The following is a 26,903-nucleotide window of genomic DNA, read 5'->3' as shown; positions in this document are numbered from 1 at the left end:
TGGCTCAGAATCCCCTCAGTAGCTGTGTTAGTATTGTAAAGGTTCTTTGATCAGTCAGTCCCCAAGTGACCACAACAATGCCTGTAGAGCTGAAACTGGCAGAAGAATTCCTGCCTCCACAACTACCAGTGCCGAATAACCATGATTTGTTGGATGGTTTCTTACCACTGATTGTGATATTTAACAAAGTTTGAGTAACTGTCCAAAGTCCGCTCTCATTTGCAGTCTCTGGCTGCTCAGTCTATCCTCCTAGATCTAATAAATGATGGAGACGAGTCAGGGACTGTGATGCTCTTTCTACTTTATTGGAAAAGTGACACAAGGAATAGCAGAATCACAAGAGGTTACTAGAGAATAACGTGTTAAGTCGGAGAAATAGAAGATGATCCCTTGTGTAGAAAGTTGAAAAGTGACTGTTTCCGCCAATCAGCGTTGTTGCAGAATTCATCAAGTAGCATAAAGGCCAGGGGCAGTGCTACCCTGCAAGAGAGAAAAACAGACAATGCTGAAAAACGTACTCCTGGATGAATGGAAAGCAAAGCCCTACAAGCAGATCACTGGAAAACCATGTTATGCTGTGATAGAAGACTTCTTTGTGCATGGTGTGCCAACATAAGCTGGCATAATTTTGCTCCTCATGAAGTTGATGCATTGGACAGGGAATTACAGTTCAGATGGACATTTTTAACAGTATATCTTAGGGAATATGTCCTGATCTGAAAATGAATATACCAGCCTTTGTATTTGTTTAGATTGATAGATGTCTTGTAGTGGTAGTGTGCATGCTGCCTACTGAAGAGATTGTCATTTTTAGTTTATTTTGTAGTCCTGTGAATGCACACCTACAAATGAGTGTTCTTTGGGTCATGAGCACTAATGAAATTGGTTTGTTAGTAAGTTTGACTCATGTTTCGAATAAACGTCATCATATAGGCTTCACCCAATTATGGTCGCACACACTGGGGGGGGGGGCATGCACTTGTTTTAACACACATGGAAGTTGCCCTGAGCCTCTTCAGTCTATAAGTTGCTTTCTACAGTGACAGCCCGCTCATAAAAGCGTGTGTTCAGTCCTTCCCAACATTTACGAACAGGGCAGTGTTCTGTCTGTCCCAGCCCTGAAGAGGTTATATTTATTCACAAAACGCCGCCCCCCAGTCACACCTCTACCCTGCAGTTTTGCTTAGATAAGGTGGGGGGAAAGATTGGACACATTCAAGCCATATATTTTCCTTGCCTTAGCGAGATAGTCCGCTGTTGAGGGTGGGTAATCACCTAACATTTGCGTACTAAGATGGGAAGCTGTGTTGTACTCTGAATCAACCAAGCATCGAGGATGCTGCCTGTATGCTCCCGTTTCCCTTTGCTCTAGCCACCCTAGTCAAACACAGCTTCACTGATGATGACACCGTTGTTTCCAACAACAATTCGTGAGGCTCCAAGAGGACACATTACAACATGGGATACATAAATAGTATATTCACAAATCCTTGGCAAGATTAGTAAAGTCTGTATGTGCTGAAGATGGATAACACCACCCCTGCTCCTAACTAGGTTGTTTTCATTGTAGCACCACATTGGGCAAGACAGTAGCTATCATTACATGTAACAAGAAAGTAGTGTATTTTTCAGTTTTTCTGTCTTCCACAGTTGTGGGCAGAGTCTGGACCTATAACACAAAGTCAGAGATTAACAAATCAAGCTAGCTGACGGAGAGTGGTAAGTCAATCTACTTACACACACTGAGCGATCTCCGGAAAAAGGCATTCTCACACTGATCCTGATGAAGTCCCCACGAACCACAAGGACGACCTAAGGCAAAACAGGTCAACCAACCCCTAGGGGCTCTGCATCACTAACACGTCAACTAAAGCTCCATTTTTATTCCTTTTTAATGTTATCCCTTTCCTGACTAATAAAATACTTTCTATGGGAACTGAGGTAATTTTAACTCACACTTTTCACCACCCACCTATCACTCAAGGCTGCCATAAACCAAACAGTCTCCCTCCTGGTGGAGGACAGCAGATTACCAGGAGAACTCAGGTGATAAATACCTGAAGATGACGCTGCTCAGCCAACTGAAGCAACGGGGAATAAACATAAACTGCACCCTTTGTTAGTGAGGATGAGGATCTCCTTGGGAGACATTGGGAATCTGGAAAACTGACACACGTGATGTATTCCCTTTGATTGTGAGTCAAACACCCATTGAACAACAGAACCATGGTGTTGTTGTGATGGCCATTAAACAACAACATTATGTGTGTTATATTGCGGAATGTTATGTTATTTATTCTATGTCTTTACATGGCATGTAGGTAACATCAAGTCAGTGCAGTTCACAAAAAAGCATATCATTTTGAATCTATATAAGATGGAATTTGTATAATGTCACGTGGTTTGATTTGTATAAAAGGTCACGTCATATCACTTGCCTGAGGGAAATGATTATGCAAAATAGGAGATGTCAAGACTTTGAAGCATTTCTAGCAGGTATAAACATTTTTTGTTTTAGTTTGATATTTATTGAACATTTGAAATGATGTATTATTCATTTAGAATAGTGTATATAAGTTGTTGTTGCCTTTTTTATTTTATTAGGTGTTTTTAACTATCTGAACAAACTAATTTGATCTGATCAATGTCTGATGTGAAAGAGTGGTGAAGCTCGATTAGTTGAAATTGCCCTGCAATTGGTTAGAGAAATGCTTGCAAGCTTTACATTGGCAGTCAGGCCCAAGACGAGATGACTGCTCTTTCTGATGTGATTACACCAGCCATTCAAACTCAGTTAGCCAGCTCTGTGCCTGGGGTAGTTGAAGACCACACTGACAGTTGTGAACAGTATCATGGTTGCGTTTTTCACATCTCAACCACACTTGGCTGGTGTTAACCTCCAGTTGACAAGCAGTTTTTGACCAAACTAAGCCTTTTATCCCACTCTGCTATATATTAGACCTTTCTGTCCTATGGAGAAAGGAGAAGTGCATACATTACTTGTGGAATATAGCTCATTTTCACAGTTTCCTGCGAATGCTAAAGGCACACTTTCCCTTACCATCTGGGCACTTACAAACTGGGACACTTGCTAGTTGTGAAGAGAGGGATTTATGTTGTAGTTCTGAAACATGTAGACTCTGCCTCTTTATGGAGGAGTGAAAATGCACACTTTTAATCCTTTGGGTGGTGTGCAAAGACAACAATAGAATTAAATATAATAATACCCCATAACACATTTTTACCTTACCAATACCTCCAACTTTACTACAGTATTTTGCAGGATAATCGAAACTAGATAATGTTGTTGGGTCACTGTTCTTATTTTGCTCTAACGGACATAGATCACCACACCTTAACATATAGAAGGTATCCATCATTTATTTTAGTTGCACTTTCAACTTTTGGTTAGAGGTAAAGGTGGCCTCACCATTTGCACTGTGTTGCTGCACACTCTTTCCTAAAGCTGGACTTGTAAGTATTAAAACAGTATACTAGATTACAAATTACCCTTGGAAAAATGATTTTGCATGACAACTTTCACAGAAATTATTTTAGAACTTCTCAATTTATCCATTTTATTCATCTGTTAGATGTGTCTGTCATAGACATAAGGCTGGCCGGGTGCGTAATAATACTGTGCTAATGATTTGTTTTTATTAGCTGATGATTTCAATGCCAAAATTTCTAGCCTGATGTACAGTGATTCCGTCTACTGAGGAAGGATGGGAGAGGAACATATTGGCAACGTGGTTAAACAACCGCATACATCACCAAGAAAGGTTTATGATGTATTTGATAGATTTGTTTGATATGATTATTTAATTTAAAAGTAAGAGGCACGTTGAGTGTCCTTTAACAGCTCTGTTTACAGGATTGGCATAATCATACCGTATCAATAAACATAACCTTCTGGCAGTCTCCTAATTTCCACATTCACCCCTATGCTGGTTTACCTTTCCCAAGAATTGAAATAATTATTTGATGTGGCAGAAAGTTTTAATGGGAAAATAAAGATATGTTCCTAGTAACCTAAAATGTTGACAGGGTATATTGTTGAAATAATAAACACCCTCCAGGAGTTTTGTAACTGGACACAGGTGTTGTATGACCTACCCATCTCTACAGTACGCAGTAGGAGGCTCGTTTCTGACAGTTTCAGGATTGAGAGAGGCACCATCATGGGAGTCTATGTCCCCCTGCTCTTTGCCCTGGCCATGGAGCCACTGGCGTTCATGCTTCATAAGGGAGTGCGTGGCTGAGGATATACCGTCGGAGGCCACCCTAACATAGTCTCCACTACACGGATGACATGATAAAATATTTGCAAGCGGACCCTTCCATTCTCCCACGTGAATGTCGACTTTAGACACCTTTGGCCGAATATACGGACTGCAAATTAATGGGGGGAAATGATGTCTATTCCCATTATTGCAGACCCCTGATGCCCCATAGTTAAGGAAGTATGACAGGATCTGGTGGAGGGTAACCTGGGTAGGGCATGATCCCCGATGCGACAATTGCTGCCTTTATGGACACAAGAATCTTAATCACCTAAGGGGAGAGTGTCCATTGCTAACATTTTAGTACTTCTGCGCTTAGCATATGCAGGTGATTTTGAAGAGAGCCTTCTTTGTGGACCTTCGGTGGTTACTGGCTGCCTTGATCTGGACAAATAAAAGGCATAAAGTGAAACTAGAGACGTTATATGCCACACTAGAGGATGGTGGGTTGGAAGCTCCCAGTTACAAGCCCTGTTATGCCGCAGCCCAACTCCAGAGGCCCCTCCGATGGATACTAAATGAGGCCAACCCAGAACAGCGACTGGCAAGCACTTTGGGGCCTGCTCACCCTTGGAGTGGCTCTTGACTTCCCTCCATACTGTAATCTCAAATATGCCAGCGTGGACTTGGAAGAAATGTATATTTTGGGGAAAATGCAATATCCCTTATGTGCCTGGCCTGACACTCTGACCCCTCCCACAGAGCAGATGTTGAACTAGGACCTTCCCGGTGGACTCTTGTACAGCTGCTGGGTTGGAGTTTGGGGGGATATAATAGTGAATGGTAGTATCCGAACTTTTGACCACTTGATGGCCGGAGGCAGACTCGATCCAGTACAGTTCCTTTGGTACTCTGCACTGTGGTGGGGAATCTGAGGAGACTGGAGGGGAACCCTTGACAGATGGCAGGTCCGCTGGACCTGATGCTGACATTGGCCGGCATCAGACAGGCTATCTCATATACATACAGGGCACTATAAGATCACAGCCCTGATGAGAAGTTCCCGGGGCTCAAGGTCTAGTGTGATGAGAAATTGACGAGAAATTGAATGTGGAATTACAAGATTCCACATGGAGGAGGTGGTTGGGTTCAATAAAAACGATTATGCCGAATGCGAGGTTTGGATTTACACAATTCAATTATTTGCACCACACATACCTTTCTCTAGACAGAATAGAAAATGTTTCCCCAGTACGGGGAAGAGGTGTCCTTGATGACAACAGGTTAATCCAGACTTCCTCCAAATGGTGTGGCTGTGTCCAACAACTGAGGGGCATATTACCAATGTTAAGCGATATTTATCGCTAACGATGCTTAGCAACGAATTGTTTAACGCAAAGCATCACCAGAAATTATCGCAGATAGACCTTGCTATTATCAAGGTTTATCGCAAAAGCGATAAAAATCGGCCGCAATGCATGAATATCGCTGAAAAGTCAGCGATATTCATGCATTACCGAGCTAATGCTCTTAGCCATGTTATCCACCTACCATTGGATAACATGGCTTAGAACTGCTCAGGGGCAGGTGTTAGCTTTTGGAGATATTCGCACTTAGCGCGAATATCTCCAAAAGTTGGTAATAGGAGATAGCGATGTTAGCGACTGTTTTTTGTCGCTAACATCTTGGCACGCCCACTTTGGATGTCATTAGTGATAAATTTCACTGACATGCAAAGCGGGGCCCAAGATGGTCACTATCTCCTACTAGCTGTCGCTAACTGGTGTTAGCGACAGCTAGGTAATAGTGAGATCATTTTATCTCCGCTTTCTTGGCTTTTAAAGCCAAAAAAGTGGAGATAAACCCCCTTGATAATATGCCCCTGAGTTCTTCTGGCAGACAGTGTTTGCCTGTGTGTCAGATGCTTTTATGACACAGCTGATCGGTCTCCAAATGTTGACATTGGTATCAGCAAAACGGTGTATCACAATGACATAGAGGAGTGCACTCGCCCCTCCCGTGATTGTGTGGAAAAGGGATGTGATTCCATGGGCAAATGCAGAGGTATTGGTTTGGATAGATGATAGAGCACGGGATGGGAGATGTAATGTCATCGAGCAATGGAATTAGTTTTCAGCCAGTTTAAATGTGATTCTTGCCCCCAAGGACAATGCTACTACATCTTAGACAAAAGGCCACTTGTTGGTTGCAGCCGTGAGTAATTACTCCCTATTGGAGTGTTGTGAGGTTCTGACTCCTGATGTACTTTGATAATTGACGGGGCTGGGCGTAGGGGATTGAGCAATTTTTGTGATTGTGCTTATCCATTATGTTAATTTTGGAATCATAATGGCATGATTGACATAATCTGATTTTCATGATCCTTATGTTAAGCATCTGCAGGTATCCATGTTGTTGTACAGGCTGCTTACACTGAGTGACCCTTCATTGCGGTATTGTACTTCTTGTGGACTGGAACATATATATTACGATGATGCCATGCCAGTGGAGTACAAACAGATAATTATAAAATCAATAAAAATATATACAAAAAATACAGGTGGTTTTCCACTCCTGATATTGAGCTGCATATTTATGATGCCCAGGCTAAATGTGTGCATTTTCTATGGCATGGGCCGGGTCTGGTGGCTCATGGACTAATGCATCCACTACAGGGGCCTGTGTTTAGCCTCATGGTCAAAGGTTTAAATCCCGGCGGGTCCACTCAGCCTTTCATCCATCTGAGGTCGATAAAATGAGTACCATTGAGTTGGGTAACAATAAACATCTGTTATTCAGCGCCAAGAGACCTCTGGGTGAACGTGCGCTTTACAAATACACATGTTATGTTATAGGCCTTGGAATCTACGCGAACAGTGGAAAGGGAGGTGCATCGCCATATGCTCTGATGAACGCTGTGCTGCTCACATTGTTTATGATACCTGATGGGATGGAATCTGTGAGGTGTACAGATGGCGCAAGGTACTAGCTGGTGATTAGACATGGGTTGCTGAGGATTCCCTCCCATCATACACCAGTAAACAACCCATGGCTCCTCCTCATCTGAGAGCCAAAGAACAAACTACGGCTGGTTAAGCTGGTACCACACTCCATACATTTACATAAGTAATTGAAAATTCATGCCCACTGTACATATTGCATAGCATACCACACCATATAGAGAGGCACTTCCTATTGAAATTGGAGGCATAAGGTACCAGGCAATTCTCAGATAGAGACCAAGAAGAGCAATTAAATATGATCATTGACGTTTTGCTACTTGCAAACAATATTCTTTCTATGAACAGAAGTCGCTGGCATCTAAAATGTAATGTTCCAATGTTTGTATTATATTCTGGTGGGATTTACAGCTATTGGGTTGGTAGCTGATGCTACACGTACTACATATTTGCATAATAAGGCACCTAGTAGCATACCAGAGGGTTGGCACCTCACCCTTAGTGGCTCTTTTGAGTACCACAACAATATCCAACTTCCTGTGAGAGGCTATTCTGCCTTATCTCTCCAACTAGCCAAGTGTAGGAAGGTAATGTGCTGGACTAAAGGCCTGCTCAGGATAACCGGAGGTTGGATAAGGGACCTGATTTTCTGTATACTTATATGTTACTTACATGCCCCTTTTGACTTCCGCAGGGTCTCTAAAAGACAGTATTTACAATAAAGAGAACAAAGTATTTTGATCTAAATCACTTGGGTCTTATTGTTTTGTATTCCACTTGAGGCAGCCTTGGAATACATAATCGCCACGCATTGTCGGATTGCACATGTTACTCTTTCACTACCAAATCAGTTTCATAATATTTGCTCCTAAGTTTGGGCATTGCTGTACTAAATAAAGTTAATTCCACTGGATAGCAAAGGGGGAGAAGTACCCTATCCACCAAACTGATGATTCACCAGTTCAATTTAGAGATGGGTCGATGGTCATGTTTATGACAACTGTGCCCCTGAAAGCTCAGCAGGTGGAAAACTTACGCCAATGGTCCTAAAGACTAGATCCTATCAGTTTAAGTACATAGGTCCAACTGACCTATTTAGAGCAAAGGGTCTGATTTTTCTGTGGTCCAAAACTGGAAAAAAATTACATTTAAATTCTGTGAAAAAACTCCCAGGGTGTGAGAGTTATTAGTGTTTTGCTTTTTAAACCAATCTCTTGATTTAGGAGTTTGTTTTTGAAAAACAAAAAAGTCTGGTGGTTGGCCACCAGAAACTCAATGGCTAATTACAAACGATGTGTACATTCATAAGATCCATTGTGGTGGCGGCTCTTGGAAGGCATAGAGATCTTCACTGAGCCAGTGAAATGCTAGTGTGAGCAAGAAGGGCAGGCAGAAATGTGTTGTATACTTTTGTGTTGCCCTTCCCAATAAAGTATTGTGTGCATAGCCCTGAGTTTACATGTCATTTGAGATGTCATCAGTGATGTCATTGACCATGTTATGAGTGATGTAATATGTGATATCATCAGCAGTGCATTGCGGGAGCGCGAGTTATAGTTAGCTCAGGTAAGTATAATGGCTAAATTTCACAGGTTTTGTACAAGTGAAATGTCAGCCTAACTGTAACGTTACTGTAACCTGTGTTTTTTGTCTCTGAATTTCTAAGGTTTTTTTAAATGCTAATTCCTAACTATTAGATCCCTGAAACAGGTGGATTTTTCAGTGAATTTGTAGGTTTTATTAAATGCTAATTCCTAACTATAATGTCCCTGTATCATTTATTTTTTCTTGGACTTTTACGTTTTTTTAAGTACTAGTCACATTTGCAGAGTGGTGGAGAAAGGGGGCTGGGCCTCCTACCACCTCTCAGGAATTCCTTTGCGTAGGACTTACAGGAGGAACCAGGTAGGCTTCTTGGGCCCAAAGGTCCCTCATAGGTAAAGTGGACTACATCCCCCAATGGTGGAGGAAGGGAAGGTGGCCTGCGGCCACCTCTCAGCAAACACACCTCCTGGCATGTTCTTTTTGGGTGATGAAGTCCTGTTGATAAATCTGGTAACCCGTTTCAACTGTGAACAGTCTTGTTCACTGTCCACAGTCGAAATGTGTTACCGGAGTAAATAAATTGAGCACTGCAGTGTGATTCTCCTGAGAGTGTGCTTTATCTAGACTTTTGTGCTTTCTATTGTGCTCCTTAGTAAGACAACAACGGTCCTTAATGCATCAAGTAAACACAATATAATGAATTATAGTCAACAATGTGTACTATAATGAAAAAAGGTGTCCAGCCGGACACTGTATTTAATCAATATAAGGTATAAAAAGATATTGTGAGCACAAATATACAGTGGGATACAATCCTGTATCCAATACAAGAAAGACAAAAACAGAAATGGAGAAAGGGTTTTTTCCAGGCAAAAGGAAGAAAAGAGGACCCTAATAATCAGTAGTAAATCGTATCAGAGCTGTCCATACATAGCTAACACACAAATGAAAACACAATGGAAAACTTGTGTGTAACTATTTAACTTGTCGACGGCGTTTCGATCCCTAACAAATAGATACAAGGATCATCATCAGGGCTATTAATGAATGCCTGCATATTAAATACAACCTTGAAGCTTGAGGCTTGAAACGGGCCGGAGGTGTTTATAAAGTCGCCACTGAGGTCACAGGGAGAGCCGGTGTCCACTGTGTGGCTTTGAGCTACCGGGTTGATAGCTCGGGTGGTGCAAAAACCTGATGAATGGAGGTAACCGGTGTGGTGTGATGCGGAACAACCGTTAACCACAGCATGGCTGAGAGCGCGAATTGTCCGATAAGTCTGATGGGATTTTGCTGCACGGGTTGGCAATAATGAACGCGGGACCGCAGAAATGTTGTCCCAGTCGGTGAGCTTCTGGTAGGAATGATGCCTCATACACCAAATGGCGAGTGTTCGCGGGCTGCCGTGTGCTGTGTCGTAGGCAGGAACGATGCCAGCGTGCCTGGTAGCCCGCGAACTTGATTTTAACTTTACTTGTTGGATTGCTGCAACCACACTATCCTTAGTGACAACCAGACTGAAATGGAGATAAAGGATAGTGTTTACCGAAAATATTAAAACTGAGGTTAGCTTCAGAATGCATGCTTTATTCCTTTCTTATGTATGGCACATGTATAAGGCTGCATATTTCAGAAGTGTTAAACCTAGCATCCTTGGATTTGTTCCCCCTTTTTTGCCTACAACCCTCTTGTTTTCTGACTTCGTTTTTGCTGGCTTTAGGACTCTGCCCAGTTTACCAATGCTAACCAGCGCCAAAGTTCTTGTGCTCTCTTTTTAAAAACATGGTAGAATTACCTTATAGACCTAGCTGTAGGAAATTCACTTTTCAGGTCGAAATCCCTCACTCCCCAGAGGTGACATGCGTCATCATTTGAGATGCCCCTCTCTAAGGAAAAACCTAGTTCCTTTGAGGGCTACAACCCCCTCTCTGAGAAAGAAGAGCTCAGGGATGTTTTGGTGTCAACTCTACCAGGATTTTACAAAATCCACAAGTAATGAGAACTTCGGGGTCCGGCAGTGGAGGACCTAGCAGGTGCCAAACGGGTACTTAGCTAACAGGGTGGTGTGCCATATTGCTAACACCCCCTCCCGAGATCCATGGTGTCTTAGACTTTAGCGCAACTCAATAAACTCGGTTCCACTCCAACACTCTGGAATCACAGAATAAGTTTTTGTACTTTTTTACATATTTGACCCCAGGTTAGGGTGGGCCTTAGCGCGCCCATACCACCAGGGCTGTATGTTTCACCTCACTTCTTTGCTCCTGACAAATGCCTGATATACCAAATCACAGAGGCTGAAACATGTTGACCTTACACTAGGATAATACCGGACTTTTAATTTGGTCCTTTATCCTACACCTTTTTAATTTAGTCCGATTGGCAAAACAAATAAATTCTTTTTTTGACTCAGTTGTGACTTTTTTAATACCACTTTCACTTCACACTCACAAAAAAAACACCAGCTCCGCAGTAACTCTGGCGCGCAGCACACCAGGGTGGCATTCGGGCACTCCCGTTGGGGCCCGATGATAATGCATGTCACTGACTAGGTCGGTGAGTGAGGGCCTTCATTTTAACCTATAGAGGTTTTCTTTGCAAATGACTTAAGACATAGTACTAGCATACTTGCCAGCTCCTTATATAGTCCATTCCAACAGTAACGCTACTTTGTTGTTCTATTGTATTTTGACCCGAGGGGAGTAGGAGCGTTTTTTTCCTTTCCCTTCCTCTCTTGTTGTTTCAAGTATCTCTGAGCAGCCAGGGCTGTGGGTCCCTATCTGATGAGTATCAGAGCAGGATATTTGTTTTTTATCAGAAGTAAGGCATGAGAGAGAACTGTTTAGTTTGACACATACAACTATTGTCTGTTAGTTACATATATTTATTTATTTTATTTATTTATTTATTTATTGGTATATTTGTATAGCGCTTCACTGTCACCCCAAGGGCACTCCTTTGAATTTAGGGTGGCAAAACAGCAAGGCTTAGCTTTTGATGACACAGTTGTGCAATCAATTTTGAGTACACCAGGCATAATAGACACCTTTCAAGTTAGACCTTCAACACAAGGCGATGACTGGTATAAACTTCTGTTGCTCAAGAAATCCCACTCCTGCATATATATACACGGGGCCATCATGACAGAATATCTGAGAGGAAACTGTGCACCAACAGGGTTAAGAGTCACCAATGCACCACGTCTGTTTTGGAGGATAAGCTGTTCCTAACGGATTGGTCTCTTGTGGTGTAGCGCGGCACCCGCGACTGGTGATCCTTATAATTAATACAACCAAACATATCGCAGACACAATCCTCATTGAAATACAGACATTGGAATCTCAGATAAAAGTTACCGAAGTGGTCCACCACCACCACCCTAGTGGTGGCCGCAGGGACCCTTTGGTTATCCCAATTTACCTCCACATGGGCACATTTTCCCATACCAACAGCAACCAAAGATTTTTCCAAACAATCCTTTTTTAGGTTAGATCCAGAGGAAAACGGCGGTACCAACAAGCCCAAAAGCATGGGCCGCCCCTACCGGCAGCACAAACAACACTGAGCATGACGGAAGCCCAAGCAGGGACCAGTAACGAGACGATTTAGTCATCAATCTCAGTCAGCGGCAACTGAAGATGGAAGAACATGCCCTCTTGAACAAGTGATTAGGCTTTGTTCCCTCTCACAGAGGTGACACCTTCGTGATCAAACAAGAACCTGCGCGATTTTTTCGCAAGATTCGTCTCAATTTCTTTTTCAGAGATAAAACACAAGAGATCCATGAGGAGACTGACACCAATACAGGGTTAAAAAACAAGTCTACATTCAATCCTCCTCTGTATCAGATTCCCCCCCAAGATTTGTCCTTTGAAAAAGTGGTCACAACTCAACCACTACCTGTGAGGGGTCTGACAGACTATATCAGAATCTGACTAGAAAGAAATGTCAAGCTATGAAATCACTTACGATCAAACCAGCAGACAAGGGTGGCGCCATTGTGGTATGGACACCACTGCCTACCGCACTGTTTACGGCAACTTGCCGATACCTGCTTCTAAATAATCAACAAAAAGAGGGGGGGGACAGAGGAGCGAGTTATGGTCCAGTGTCCATGCTCCTCTCACATGACAATTAAACTAAAGAAGGACACTGTTCCTAAGGTAGGGTGCTAAAAAAAACAACAACCATAAAGTAAGAGAAAGAGCCTAGGTACACAAAGGGACCCCCACAAAATAGGAGAAAGAGCAAGTCTTTGCTCCTGTTGCCCTCACACACCCTTAGGGATGCCATGCTTCATCATCAGGCATTTGCTCCTCGTCGGGCCCAGTGCTGAAATGCCCGACAGGTCCCCTGAAGGGTCACTTTAGCAGAGTTCTTCTTGGGGGAATGCCAGATGGTGCATGTGGATGTGTGGTGTATGGGTCCCTAAAAGAGGGTGAGAGAAGTGTGTGCAAGATAGGTAAAAATCAAACTGGGGTTGCTAAATCAAAAAATTCGGGGTGGGGAGTATGCCCAGATAAAATAGATTAGAACCCCAAGGGTAAAAAATTACCCCGACAGGTATGATATGCCTGTCGTCGACCAACATGTTTTGCGCCTCTATTGGCTCATGGACGTTGGCGCTTCTTCAGGATCAAAACGATATAGTGAATTGCACATGAATAGAATGATTAAAAACAAATACCCTCATGATCCGTCAGGCTGCACCATCTGCCTGTTTCCCATACAGGGGATTTAACCCTTCTTTAAAAACACAAAAGCTATGATTACAATAGGCTTTGTTTCCTTGTTTTGGGTTAACACTTTACCCCACCATGGAAGAAAAGGAAAAGTTTAAGCAAATGTGCAATAGCAAATTTCCCCAAATGGCATTTTGTGAAGTCAATAATAAACAGAATCATATGTAAATAGGCAGATGTGACATTACTGGTTATGAAAATTGTAATCTGACAATTGTAAACTGACAATTTATCCAGGCCCATTGTATTCATTGATTGTGACTAGAACTTACATAATGATTTTGTAGAGCTGTATGTGCATGAATAGGTAGTATATAAATACATACAACATTCAGCAATGAAAAACAATAAGTCAACATAGGATAAAAAAAAGCTATGAGATAAATGTCAGAGAGGGCGAGTCAGTGTATGATTCAATTGATATGAAACCCACCATGGGTGATGACACAATTTGCACAGATTAGGCTAGGGGTGCAGGGGCAATTGACCAATCACATTTCTGTCAGTAGGAGAGTTAGACAGGGTTGTGTTTTCGCTCCCACCCTATTCTCCCTTTATATGAATGGAGTGGCCAGCTTCCTGCAAGAAGAACCAGCAGATGCACCAACTCTGAGAGGTGATAAGGTACCAACACTTTTATTCGCAGATGACACACTGCTGGTGTCAAAGACCCCAGTGCGGTTGCATCGTCTACCTAAAATGTTCATCTCTTTTGCCTTAACAGGGGGTTGGTTATCAACAACTAAAAAAACTAATTTATGGCCTTAAAACCCCATAAGTCCTACAAAGGCAGCCCCTTGGTGGGTGGGCCTCCTTTGGAAAGAGTTGGCACTTTTGATTACCTTGGTGTTTGACTATCAGATAAAATGTTGTGGCAGCCCCACCTAAAAAGATGCTAAATGGCCACAAGAGGGTAATGGGGCTACGTGGAAAGGAACATCGCTCTTCACATAGCAGACCGGTGGCCCCTGCACTCCAGGTCTACGATGCAAAGGCAGTCAGTGCAGCACTGTATATAGCAGAGCTGTGGAGATTTGATAGGGTTCACCATCTCCGCAGACCTGACCATACATTTTTAAGGGATCTAGGGCCAGATGTAGGTAGGATTGATTTACCGATTCTTAATTACCGAATTTTACCGATTCGGTAATTAAAAATCGGTAAATCTGAGGGGTGGGTATGTAGGTATTCCAGATGTGCTGGAATACCGAATCGGAGAAATTCGGTATTTACCGATTCGGTAAATACCGATCGGTAATGCCCATTCATTCCTATGGGCTTTGAAGCCCATAGGAATGAATGGGCATTACCGATTCGGTATTTACCGAATCGGTAAATACCGAATTTCACAAGGGTGCAGGGGGTGTCACTTTGACACCCTCTGCCCCCCCCCCAAAACCGGCTCGGCTGCCATGTGGCAGGTATACATGCCCTAAGGGCAGGTCTGCCTGTCATATGGCATAGGTGTGCATGCACACATGTGCATGCACACCGGAATCGGTATTTTACCATAAAATTGGATTTGATGGTAAAATACCGATTCGGTAAGGCTTTTGGGACTCTGAAGAGTCCCACCTACATATCAGATTTACCGAATCGGTAAAAATACTGATTCGGTATTTTACCGAATCGGTAAATTTACCGAATCGGTAAATTTACCGATTCTGTAAAATAGAGCCCCTACATACCGAAAAGCCATTTACTGGTCGGTAACGGCCGGTAAAACCCTACCTACATCTGGCCCCTAGTTATTTTGCCTCACTAGATTCCCCTCACCTCCCTCATGGGTAGGCGATCAATTGGTGACATTGTGAGGCTTCGCCCGCGGCTCTTTTGGGCTCGCATGAGGTGGTCCCCAGAGCTCCTACCCTATGCAGAAGCCTTATCTGATGTCATCCGGTTAGACACAAGTAACAAAGTAGGCTGAATCTCCATTGTTATGAAGATGATGTCAGCACTAGGGCTCCAAGCACATTGGGTTAAGCAGGACCCACCTAGGAAATAAGATCTTAAACGTCTTTACTGGAATTGGGTGGAACAACACGAAGTTAGCAAACAAAACCACATAATTTTTATTTCCACAAACTGACCAGCTACTTAGAGCTCTTTTCAGATATAATTATGGGTCCCTTGGGACCGGATGTTATATATGCTTTTTAGGTTTGTCACATTTCCTGTTTGTGAGACAACAGCTAAGTGGCACCCATGCAATCCAAGACCAAGGGATTGCCCATGTTGCAAGGCACCAGTAGAAAGTGTTGCCCAAGTTATGTTTGTTGGCCAGTGTTAGATCTGGGGGTCTCTAGTTGGCAATTGTATTCACCTTTGCCCAAATAGGGACCCTTACTTCTAAGTCAGGATAAGGGGATTACACTCCTAGATAACCCCTGCTCACCCCCTTGGTAGCTTGGCACGAGCAGACAGGCTTTTGTCAGAGGCAGTGTGTTAAGCATTTATGAATATACACAGTAATACCATGAAAACACTACAGATGGACACAACACAGGTTTTATAAAAATAAGTATTCTTTAAATAGACTTAACACAAGACCATAAACGACAAAAATCCACAATCCTACACTTAATGTTGACTTAAAGATGATTCAAGTTGCTTATTTCAAGTTGATGATAAATGCGCCAAAGTTCTCAACAAAGTACATGGATGCGTAACGCAAAGTAAACAAAAGGCTCGCAAAAGGGGAGATGCATCGGTTCCGTGGCCCAGGGGAGCGGTTGCGTCCTGCCTCAATGCTTGCGCAGAGTAGGGAATGCGTCGTGATCTTTACCGGTGCGGAGTTCATGCGTAGATTCTCGGCCTGTGGGCCCGTTGCGGTGCGCAAGATGGCGCCTTGATGTGATGCGATCATCCAGTTGCAATGCGAGAAGATGGCGCTCTTGATGCGGTGATGCGACAATGATGTGAAGACGCCCTGGCAGGCTTGCGACGACTCTGTACCTTGGAGCCACGACAGGCCCTGCGACACGTTTCTCAAGTGATGCAATAGCGACTCTCTCGATGGTGTCACGCTTCTCCAGTGATTTTCCAGCAGGCAGCTTCGATGAACACACGCTTCCAGGGAGATGCGGCAGCGGCACGCTTCTCCAGCGATGCGATGATTTCAGCTGCGGCAGCGACACATTTCCTCTTGATGCGTTGTGGTTCCAGCTCCCAGCAACACGCACATGTCTATAGATAGAATTCCCAGCAAGGAAATTCACAGGGGGAGCTGGAGGTGAAGTCTTTTGTCCCTGAGACTTCAGCAGGAGGCAAGCACAAGTTCAAGCCTTTGAAGAATATTCTGCAGCTTCCTTTAGTTCTTCTCCTTGGCAGAAAGGTTTCTTGTTCCTAAAATCCTTGGGTCTGAGTCCCAATATTTATACCCCGAAATCCTTTGTTCTCTGAAGGCAGAGAGGCCTCTGCTTAGTCCAAAACCGTTTCTGAGCACTTTGTTTACATGACTCTCTTCTTTCTTTCACTGTGCAGGCAGAGACATCAGCTGCCCCACAGGAGGTGGAGCCAGCACAGGGGAGGGAAGATACAGCTCTGGAGCACTTTGTTCACAAGATTCCTTCTCTCCTTTCACAGTGCAGGGCAGAGACTTCAGACAAGCCGCAGGGGGTGGAGCCAGCATTGTCGAGGGAAGGCCCAGCCCTATTCAGGTCCAGGTGCAACTCCTTCCTCCCATCTAGATGCAGATCTCTCTATTCACCAAGGGGGTGCCCCAGCCTGTCTCCTGGAATCCCCCAGCCCTGTCACTCACAAACCCAGACAAGGAATACACAACCTAGCAGAGGCAGGCCTGGACAGTTAGGCAAGAAAAAACCTACTTTCTAAAAATGGTCCAGAATGTTAAAACCAACTTTACTAAAAGATGTGTTTCATCATTCAGAGTTCAGGCATACTAAATTCGAAGTTCCACCATGTTCCCTGAGTCAGCTAGGATTATAAGAATGTAATAATCCAACTGCACATTCTGGCCTATGGAGAACAGGTAGCCTTCAATAGTGAAACACTAAAATGGCTGTATTTCACTATTAGGACATGATACACACACCAGGGAATGTCCTACCTTAGACTTACAATGCACCCTGCCCTTGGGCCTACCATAGTGGTGTCTGATATGAAGCAAAGGGATAGTTTAGGGACAGGCAATTGGGTGTGCTTGGCTAAGTCGACATGGCAGTACTAGACTGCACACAGCCTTGCAATGGCAGGCCTGAGACACACTTTACAAGCTGCTTCCATGGGTGGCACAACCAGTGCTGCAAGCCCACCATCAGCATTTGATCTACAAGCCCTTGGCACACATGGTGCACTGTACTAGGGTCTGACAAGTAAATCAAATAACCAATTCATGGAGTCACAAATCAGTACATCAATTTAACATAGGGAGCACTTGCACTGTGGCACTGAATAGCAGTGGCATAGTGCTCAAAGCATATAACCAGCAAAAACATATCATAACAGACGAGGCAATCCGTTAAAAAATGGAAGGGAGATTCACGCCAATGATGTCAGGTCTTACACGTGTCCCCTACAGCTGAAATGTGCGGAGAACAACCCTTCCCCTTGGGAGTTCTCTTCACTAAGTCGGAAAAAACTGGACAGACCATCAGCTTTGGCATGTTCTGTACCAGGGCGGTGTTCCACCGTAAAGTCCATACCCTGTAGGGAAATGGACCACCACAACAACTTTGGGTTCTTACCCCTCATCTGCATTAGCCATCTGAGGGGCCTGTGGTCGGTCTGAACACGGAAGTGAGTCCCAAACAAGTATGGTCTCAACTTCTTCAGTGCCATTCTTCTGCTGGGGACCCTGCCCGCCTGTGCCGGAGTGTCCCATGTGACCCTTGTGGACCCTGGTACTGACCCGGCGGTCCGCCTCCTCAGCAAGCTTCCTAGGATTAGTCAGCCTACTATCAATCAGGTGCTGGCGTAGCTCAGGAAAACAGTTACTGGACAAGTGCTCCCATGCAATTGAATCAAGAAGCCCCTGAAAATCATCAAATTTGCTACCCTTCACCCAAGCATCCAGTGCTCTGCAAAAAAAGTTACATACTCAACATACGTACTGTTAGGAATCTTTGTGCAACCCCTGAACCTCTGTCTATATAACTCAGGAGTTAACCCATACCTAGCCATCAAAGCATCCTTCACATGGGGATAAGAATTATGAACATCAGAGGGCAAATCTAGCAGTGTGTCCCGCCCCTCACTCAGGAACGGCCCCCATAAACCCGTTTCCCAATATTTCTCAGGGACCCGGTGGGAGGACATGGCTACCTCATAGGCCTTGAACCACTACCACCCTTGATTCCGCCTGCACTGGCGGTGTGCTGCCACCAGAGGAAGAAGCTTTAAATTGTTGGCCTTTAGTTCCAATTATCTCAGAGCCATATCATTCTCTATTTGGATTCTCCTTTCTTTCAGAGCCAGCATTTTGCTTTCCAGCTCCAGTTGCCCATTCAATTGAAGTTTTGACATCTCCATTTCGTGTAATCTTTTTTTTCCCTGCCTGCCAACTCTTCTGGTGACAGGCCTTTGCCCAAGCCATTGTTGCCCTCCACCTGCTCAGTTTCCAGCAATTCCTCAGTGGCTTTCTTTGACTCTACCCAGGCCCTAAGCACCTTTTGGTAGTGTGCCTTGACTCTTGACTCTACATCCAGTCTGGATAAAGCAGAAGCCCTTCAGCTGGTTTTGGGTGTAGCTCTCTAGTCGCTCTTCTTCCAATTCTATTTCGATTCCATCAGAGACTATAGAGGCTGCCCTCTCCATATTGACTGTACCAGACATGACTTGTAAAAATGGAGATTTCCAGCAAAACAAGAATCAAAAGTACGTGGTTGTGCTATTGGTCTGCACTCACTAAGAAGTGTTCACCAATCACTGTACATGAATCACAAATGCAAATTCGAAATCCCACCACTGCCACCAATGTTGGAATTGGGGGTCTCTGGTTGGCACAGGTAAGTACTTGTGACAAGCAGGGACCCTTTCCTCTAGTCAGGACAAGGGGATTACCCTAAAAAATAACCCCTGCTCACCCTCCAGGTAGCTTGACGCGAGGAGACAAGGCTGTTCTTAGGGGGGTTGAAGGTTAAGAATTTGTAACCACATACAGTAACTCAGTGACAACACTACAAATGGACACCACACAGGTTTTTGTATGAAAAATAGATACTTTTATGTAAGACTTAGCACAATACCCAAATAACAACAAAAATGACCACAATACTAGTAGCAATGCAAAGTTCTTGATAAATGCGTAGTTTTTAAAGTCTGGTATGATTCATACTCTCTGTCCGGCTCTTACGGCAATGAAAAAGAATACACGAGAGTCTAATCAGCACAGCGGACGCTTCAGTCCAATGCGTAATCGGATGGAGTTTGAGTTGTACACAGCACCTTTAGAGATGCGTCGGGAACGGACGAGGCGTTGTGAAGCGAAGGCGATGCAAAAGCGTTGTTGGCCAGTCATGGGGCGAGCTCCAGCTCGTTGAAGTCGTCTGTATGAGGCGTAGAGCGGTGAGCCACGTTGATTGAGGCAGACGGTGCTGGATGCCATGCATTCAGCTTACGATGCAGCGTGCGAGCCATACTGCGGGAGTTGCGATGTTCAGAAAACAGCGTTTCCAACAGCTCACTTCGAGGCGGATGAAGTCCACTGGTCCTGGGACTTCGTTTAGGGGACAAGCTCGATTCCAAGCCCTTGGAGATCTTTGGCACAAGCAAGAAAATAAAGTCTTTTGAAATCTTTCACCTCTCCTTCAGCAGCAAGGCAACCACTGCAAGCCAATCCCCCAGGTAAGGGACAGTACTCCTCCTTCAGCTTTCCCAGTTCCTTCTCGTCGGGCTGAGGTTTCTTCTTGTCAATTCAGGATCTGATTTCTTGGGCTCAGGGTCCCAATACTTATACCACAAATCTTTTGTTCTCTCAGTCCAGGGGGGCTTTGCCTAGTCCAGCCCAGTTCTAGAGCACTTTGTTGACATTATTCTGGCTTTTCTTTTCAGTGTGCAGGGCAGAGTCATCAGACGCTCCACAGGAGGTGGAGCCAGCATTGTGGGGGGAAGGCACAGCCCTATTTAGAGTCCAGGTGCTCTCCTCCCACCCATCTGGATGTAAATGTCTCTATTCACCACCTGGCTGCCCCAGCCTGTCTCCTGGAATTCCCCAGCCCTGTCACTCACAGAAACCAGACAGCAGATACACATTCTAGGACAGGCAGGCTGAAATGGTTAGGCAAGCAAAGACCAACTTTCTAAAAGTGGTATTTGCAAACACTGAATATTAAAGTAAACTTTACTAAAAGACGTATTTTATTATTCTGAGTTCAGGCATACTAAGCTTGAATTTCTACCATGTTCTCTGAGTCTGCTAGGATTATAGAGTGTAATAATTCCAGCAGCCCATTCTGGCCTATGGAGAACAGGTACCTTGCAATAGTGAAAAACAAAATGTGCTGTAATTCAACATTAGGATATGCCACACACATTAGGGCTTGTCTTGCCTTAGACTTACAATGCACCCTGCCCTTGGGCCTACCATAGGGGTGACTAATATGAAGTTAAGGGAAGGTTTAGGGACTGACAAGTGGGTACACTTGCCCAGTCAGCATGACAGTACCAGACTGCATGTAGGCTCTGCAATGGCAGATCTTAGACACTCATTACAAGTATGCTTCTGTGGGGGGGGGGGGGGCACAACCAGTGCTGCAAGCCCTCTAGCAGCATTTGGATTTACAAACCCTGGGCACTCCTGGTGCACTGTACTAGGGTCTGACAGTAAACCAAATAAGCCAATCATGGAATCCAATAAATCTAGCAATTTGCCCTGGGAGCACTTGCACTGTGTCACTGGTTGTCAGTGGCACAGTGCTCTGAGCAGCAAACACCAGCAAAACATATGAGGCACAGCAATAAAAATGGAAGGTAGACCCACGCCAATGGTGCCAGGTCTAACACTCGACAACATCAGGGGCATTTCTTGCTTCTACCCTGGCCCTTAGCGCCTTTTGGTAGTCATCCTTTTTAGAAATGCCAGGTGTAGCTACTTTCAATTTCTTGCAGAGATGCTTGAGCTGTTTCAAAGTATAGGTTTCCAACCTCTCTTCCTCCAATTCACGATCCATAGATGCAACAGATGCTGGTTTACTCAAGGTAGTAACAACTGGGAGTTTTCAGGAAAAAACTGTTCCAAGTAAAAAGATTCTAAAAAAAAGTATGTGGTCGCGTTTGGTCAGCACTCACTAGTAGTGTACATCAATTACTGTATATGAAACACACAAATTCAAATTCCAAATCCTCACCGCTGACCGCCAATGTTAGATCTGGGGGTCTCTAGTTGGCAACGGTATTCACCTTTGTCCAAATAGGGACCCTTACCTCTAAGTCAGGATAAGGGGATTACACTCCTAGATAACCCCTGCTCACCCCCTTGGTAGCTGCAGACAGGATTATCTCGGAGGAAGTGTGTTAAGCAGTTATGAATATACACAGTAATACAGTGACTACAGATGGACACAACACAGTTTATGAAAATAAGTATTCTTTATAAAGACTTAACACAAGACCACAAACGACAAAAAATCCACAATACTACACTTAATGTTGACTTAAAGATGATTCAGGTTGCTTAGTTCAATTTGATGATAAATGCGACAAAGTTCTCAACAAAGTAACGCAAAGTAAACAAAAGATTCGCAAAAGGGGAGATGCGTTGGTTCCGTGGTCCGGGGGAGCGGTTGCGTCCTGCCTCAATGCTTGCACAGAATAGGGGATGCGTTGTGATCCTTACTGGTGCGGAGGTGATGTGTAGATTCTCGGCCTGCTGGCCCGTTACGGTGCGCAAGATGGCACCTTGATGCGATGCGATGATCCAGTTACGATGCGAGAAGATTTCGCTCTTGATGCGGCGATGTGATGATGATGCGAAGACACCCTGACAGCCTTGCGACGACGCATGTGCACGTTATTACCTCTAGTCTCCATACAATGTTGTCCTGAGGAGGGTTGGACAATCTTAAAAGGTTTTCTGGGGATTGCAAACTGGGGCTAACTGAAGAGGCCCCTCACTCGGAAGCTTTGCAACACCCCTTCATATTCTTTTATAATGTTTTAATGTATGTTTTATTGTCTTATGTTGTGATAACTGCTTTATTGCTGACCTGCTGAATTGCACACTGTACCCTTGCTGTAGTTGTGTACCAGGATGAATTGTTTCCACTAATTTATTTGTAATGTGTTGCTGTTCGAATTGACCATGTTTAATCCTCCTCTTATTTTAGATGCTTTATAGCTTTCATGACAGGAGCTGCTCGAAATAAAGCTTATATACATATACATTTAATTAGCCAGTATATCATAGTTCCACCATTCGACTGGCTTTTTATATTAGTCCTCTCTGTAACAATCATGCTCTGTATGAGCCGCCTCTCCATAACTCACAGGAGCAGCTATTCAAAATAGTTTCTGCTGTTTATCGGGCACTAGACACTCAATACTGCTATTCTCGATCAGCTATACCCATATAGTTTTGAACATCGATTGAATCATAGAAGGTCAAGGTTATTAATCAAGGAAGCCAGTAGGATGACATACCGAACATTGTAATATTACAACTAAAATGGCAACCAAAGCATGATATTGAACCAAGATGGCACAGCCCTCTCCTTGCCTCCCTGTCACCCGCCAATAGGAGCATCTTTTGGATATTTTAAATGAAAAACTCAACCATATTGCATTTATTTATTTCTCAGCAATTGATAAAGGCATTGGTGCTGACACGCGTTTTGCTGAAACAAATTGAGAAATGCGCCTGAGAATTCCTGTACAGTTTTTCCACCCCAGGGAGATTAGTTTTGTGTGTGTGTATTGATATATATAAAATATGTATATCTGCACAAATATATATAAACATATATATATATAGAAACATAAATATAATATATATATATATATATATATATATATATATATATATATATATATATATATATATATATATATATATATATATATATATATATATATATATATATATATATAAATGTATATATATATATATATATATCAAGAAGTATGATGATTGGAGTTGGATTCCAACAGACTCAAGGATTTTTGTTCTAAGAACATTCAGCAATATGGATCAGATTCTGCTCAAACAATGACATACCGATACCACAGATGATTCAATGAAATTAATAAACACCCTCATTATTCACGCTGAACAGAGATTTTTGCCAGCAACTGAGAAGATCTAGGATCTAAAAAAATCCTTGGAAATATATCAAGAAAAAGAAGAGGGGAAAAAACGATCAACTAGAGAAAAAATTTTGAGAAGCATGAAAAAGAAGCACAACTTCAAAAATGTAAAACATTCAACAGGTTCAACACAGACTACACCACTGGATGAATGTACACCGTTTCCAGATGATTGGATGCAATTTATAGCAGACAAACAGTGGATCAAATGCTGGACAATGGGAGACCCCCTTCAAGCTTAGAAAGCTCTGACGTCAGTTCAGGGGATGAAGGACCAGTTACAGTGCAGTTCAAATTGTGTTTGCCCAGAGAAATGCACCTCTTCTGAATGATAACCTGAGTGAGAGGCAAGGAGCTCTAACTACTGAAATCAAAAAGAACAAGGGGGAGCAGTAAAAGCCAAAGACAAAAGTGGCAAAAGTACAAAGAAGTGTACAGCACAAACATATGCATTTCAGAGGATGATTTGGTAATCAACTTATGAACAAAAAGTTTGAACAATATGTATAGAAATTTGCTAAATAATGGTCTCACATTTTGGTCCTGTACAGAAATAAATTTACCCCCAGCAATAGTGACTTTATATACATTTTGAAGACACTATTTACATTTTTTACTGACTTAAACAATTTGTCTTCGCCACTCCGATTGCATATGATCTATTTTAAATGTATACCTACAAATGAATTGTGGAAAAATGAAAATGTATATTCTATGTACTTTTATGGTTAAAAATAACCGAAATAAAGTTTAATGAATGAATGAATTTTGAAGAAAATGAAAAATAAAAAAAATACTTTGTTATGAAAACATACACCATGAGAAGGTATAGTGCTCCTCAAATATGTATAACTTTGATAACAGAAGATGTTGCTCCCATGAAAGTTCTATATAGCCTAGAAATGGAATCATGCACATCACTGATAGTTGAACATTTGGAATAAATATCATATTAGGAGTATTGGTAAATAATAGGAATTGAAACGCATGAATTGATCTTCATTAGTTGTATACCAAAATCAAAGTTATGCCCACAACTTCCACAAGGAAATAAATTAGATCTGTTTCAGGAATTGATGGCAGAGGAATTAAGAGATATATATCTAAAAGAGAGAAAGAACTGTTGCCAACAATGGAGAAATATGGCTGTAGAAGACTGGTGGGGATTAAAAGATCTACAAAAAGACAAGTACATTGCCATAAAAGACTCTGATAAGGGAGAAAACATAGTGGATCGCATTAAATAAAATGAGGAAGTAAAAAGACAGCCGAATGTTCCTAACTACTATGAAAGATTGGAAGAGAATCTTACTAATTAAATAATGATGGAATTTTATAAACAACTGCAAGATTGGCATAAAAGATGGCTGCTCAAAGATGAGGAATTCCAATATTTGCAGACGAACCACCCCCCAACACCAAAAATATATGTATTATTAAAGGTATATAAGAGTCTAGAAAATCCCCCAGGATGACAAATTGTGAGCTCCTATGATGCTTTATTTGACAATGCATTCAGATTTGTCGATATCTTTTTCTTCCCATATGTAGCAAACCTCCCAACTTATATCAGGGACTCAATGGACGTTTTAAATCACATTAATGGCATTCCATGGAAGACAGAATATATAATTCCCATAACTGCATTGTAAACCAACCAGCTGCACTAGTATTGTATTTGCCAACAGTGTACATCCCAAGCCATTGAAATGGAATGTGCCCTACAGAGAACGTTTAAGTCTTAACAAAAATTCTTCTGAGGTGCAGGAGTTTATAACTAAGGTACAAGAGATGCTCGTTAAAGAGACAAGGCTATCCTGTATCTGTTTTTGTAGATGCATTAAAGAGTGAAAAGGCACGAAACAGAGAGGATTTGTTGGTGCCTAAGACTATCAAAAAAGATATACAAGAAAAAATAACAAGATACATAATGGATTTCAAACCTATAATACAAAAATGTCAAAAAGTTACAATTTGAGTATAAAATGAGCAATGAGACAATTGATTATTTGGACATTTAAGCGTACATTGAAAATGAAAAAATGTGCACAAAACTGCATATTGAACCAAATAGTTGCAATTTTTATTTATTTGCCTACAGTGAATATTCAAAATCACTGAAATGGACAGTCCCCTATTGTTATTTTTAAGTATGGTACTTTACCACAAAAAATTTATCAAAATCTTGAAGGTTGAGAATTAATATGCATCAAAGGAAAAGTTAATTTTCTATTGCATTTTTGAAAATATCATAAACTCCTTTGTCGAAAATATGTTTTATATCATTTTATTCTGTATACAAGCATTTCAATTGTGAATTACTAGAGACATATGGCACGCAGTGTTCAATGATTTAAAACAGGGAATGACATATGCAAGCTTGTGCTTAAAGGAGGAGGGAATGGGGGATGTTGACATTTAAATAGACAATCTAGACGTTACCACTCTATGGCCCAGTGGATGGCGCCGGCATCTACTCGTAGCGTTTGTTTGGCATACACGGTGGAGCAGGCTGAAAAAAGAAAAGAAAAATATTTATGAAGATCAAATACCGGACTGTACCATTTTTCCTATTTAAACCTTTAAAGTTTCTGCCTATGGCTTAGCTGCCTCAGGAACAAGCATATATATACATTAATGAAGATATTATATCTATATATATACAAAAAGGAGTTATCATCAGTGATGTCATTTGAGATGTCATCAGTGATGTCATCAGTGATGTCACTGACCATGTCATGAATGATGTAATATGTGACATCATCAGCAGTGGATTGCGGGTCCGCGATATATAGTTAGTGCAACTAACTATATATGGAATTTCAATGGTTTTGTGTGAGTAAAATAAGGTTTTTTAAATGCTAATTCCTAACTATATATGGTCTATAACCTATGGTTTTTTCAGTGAATTTTCAAGGTTTTGTAAATGCTAATTCCTAACTATATATAGTCTATAACCTATGGTTTTTTCAGTGAATATATATATATATATATATATATATATATATATATATATATATATATATATATATATATATATATATTCCGCTCCAAAGTCCACCATAAGGCAATCTATGCACACTTAGTGACGGGTGCAGCTTAGTATGGAGGTGGTTCCATACATAAAATATACGCTCCTGTTCCTCAAAGAAAAACACTGCACACACGTGGCC

The 26,903-nt window shown here is 42.4% G+C and overlaps 1 long non-coding RNA gene across 1 annotated transcript; it reads right to left on the bottom strand.

Moving 5' to 3' along the window:
- Nucleotides 1-284: 284 nt before the first annotated feature.
- LOC144768951 (uncharacterized) lies at nt 285-26,279 on the bottom strand. The gene is made up of 2 exons (XR_013598654.1): nt 26,173-26,279; nt 285-480 (listed from the first exon to the last, which is right to left on the bottom strand). It is a non-coding gene; the product is annotated as an uncharacterized LOC144768951 (long non-coding RNA).
- Nucleotides 26,280-26,903: the final 624 nt, after the last annotated feature.

This window comes from Lissotriton helveticus, chromosome 7 (genome assembly GCF_964261635.1).
Source record: "Lissotriton helveticus chromosome 7, aLisHel1.1, whole genome shotgun sequence".
Taxonomy (NCBI): domain Eukaryota; kingdom Metazoa; phylum Chordata; class Amphibia; order Caudata; family Salamandridae; genus Lissotriton; species Lissotriton helveticus.
This window is presented reverse-complemented; position numbering and strand designations above follow the sequence as displayed.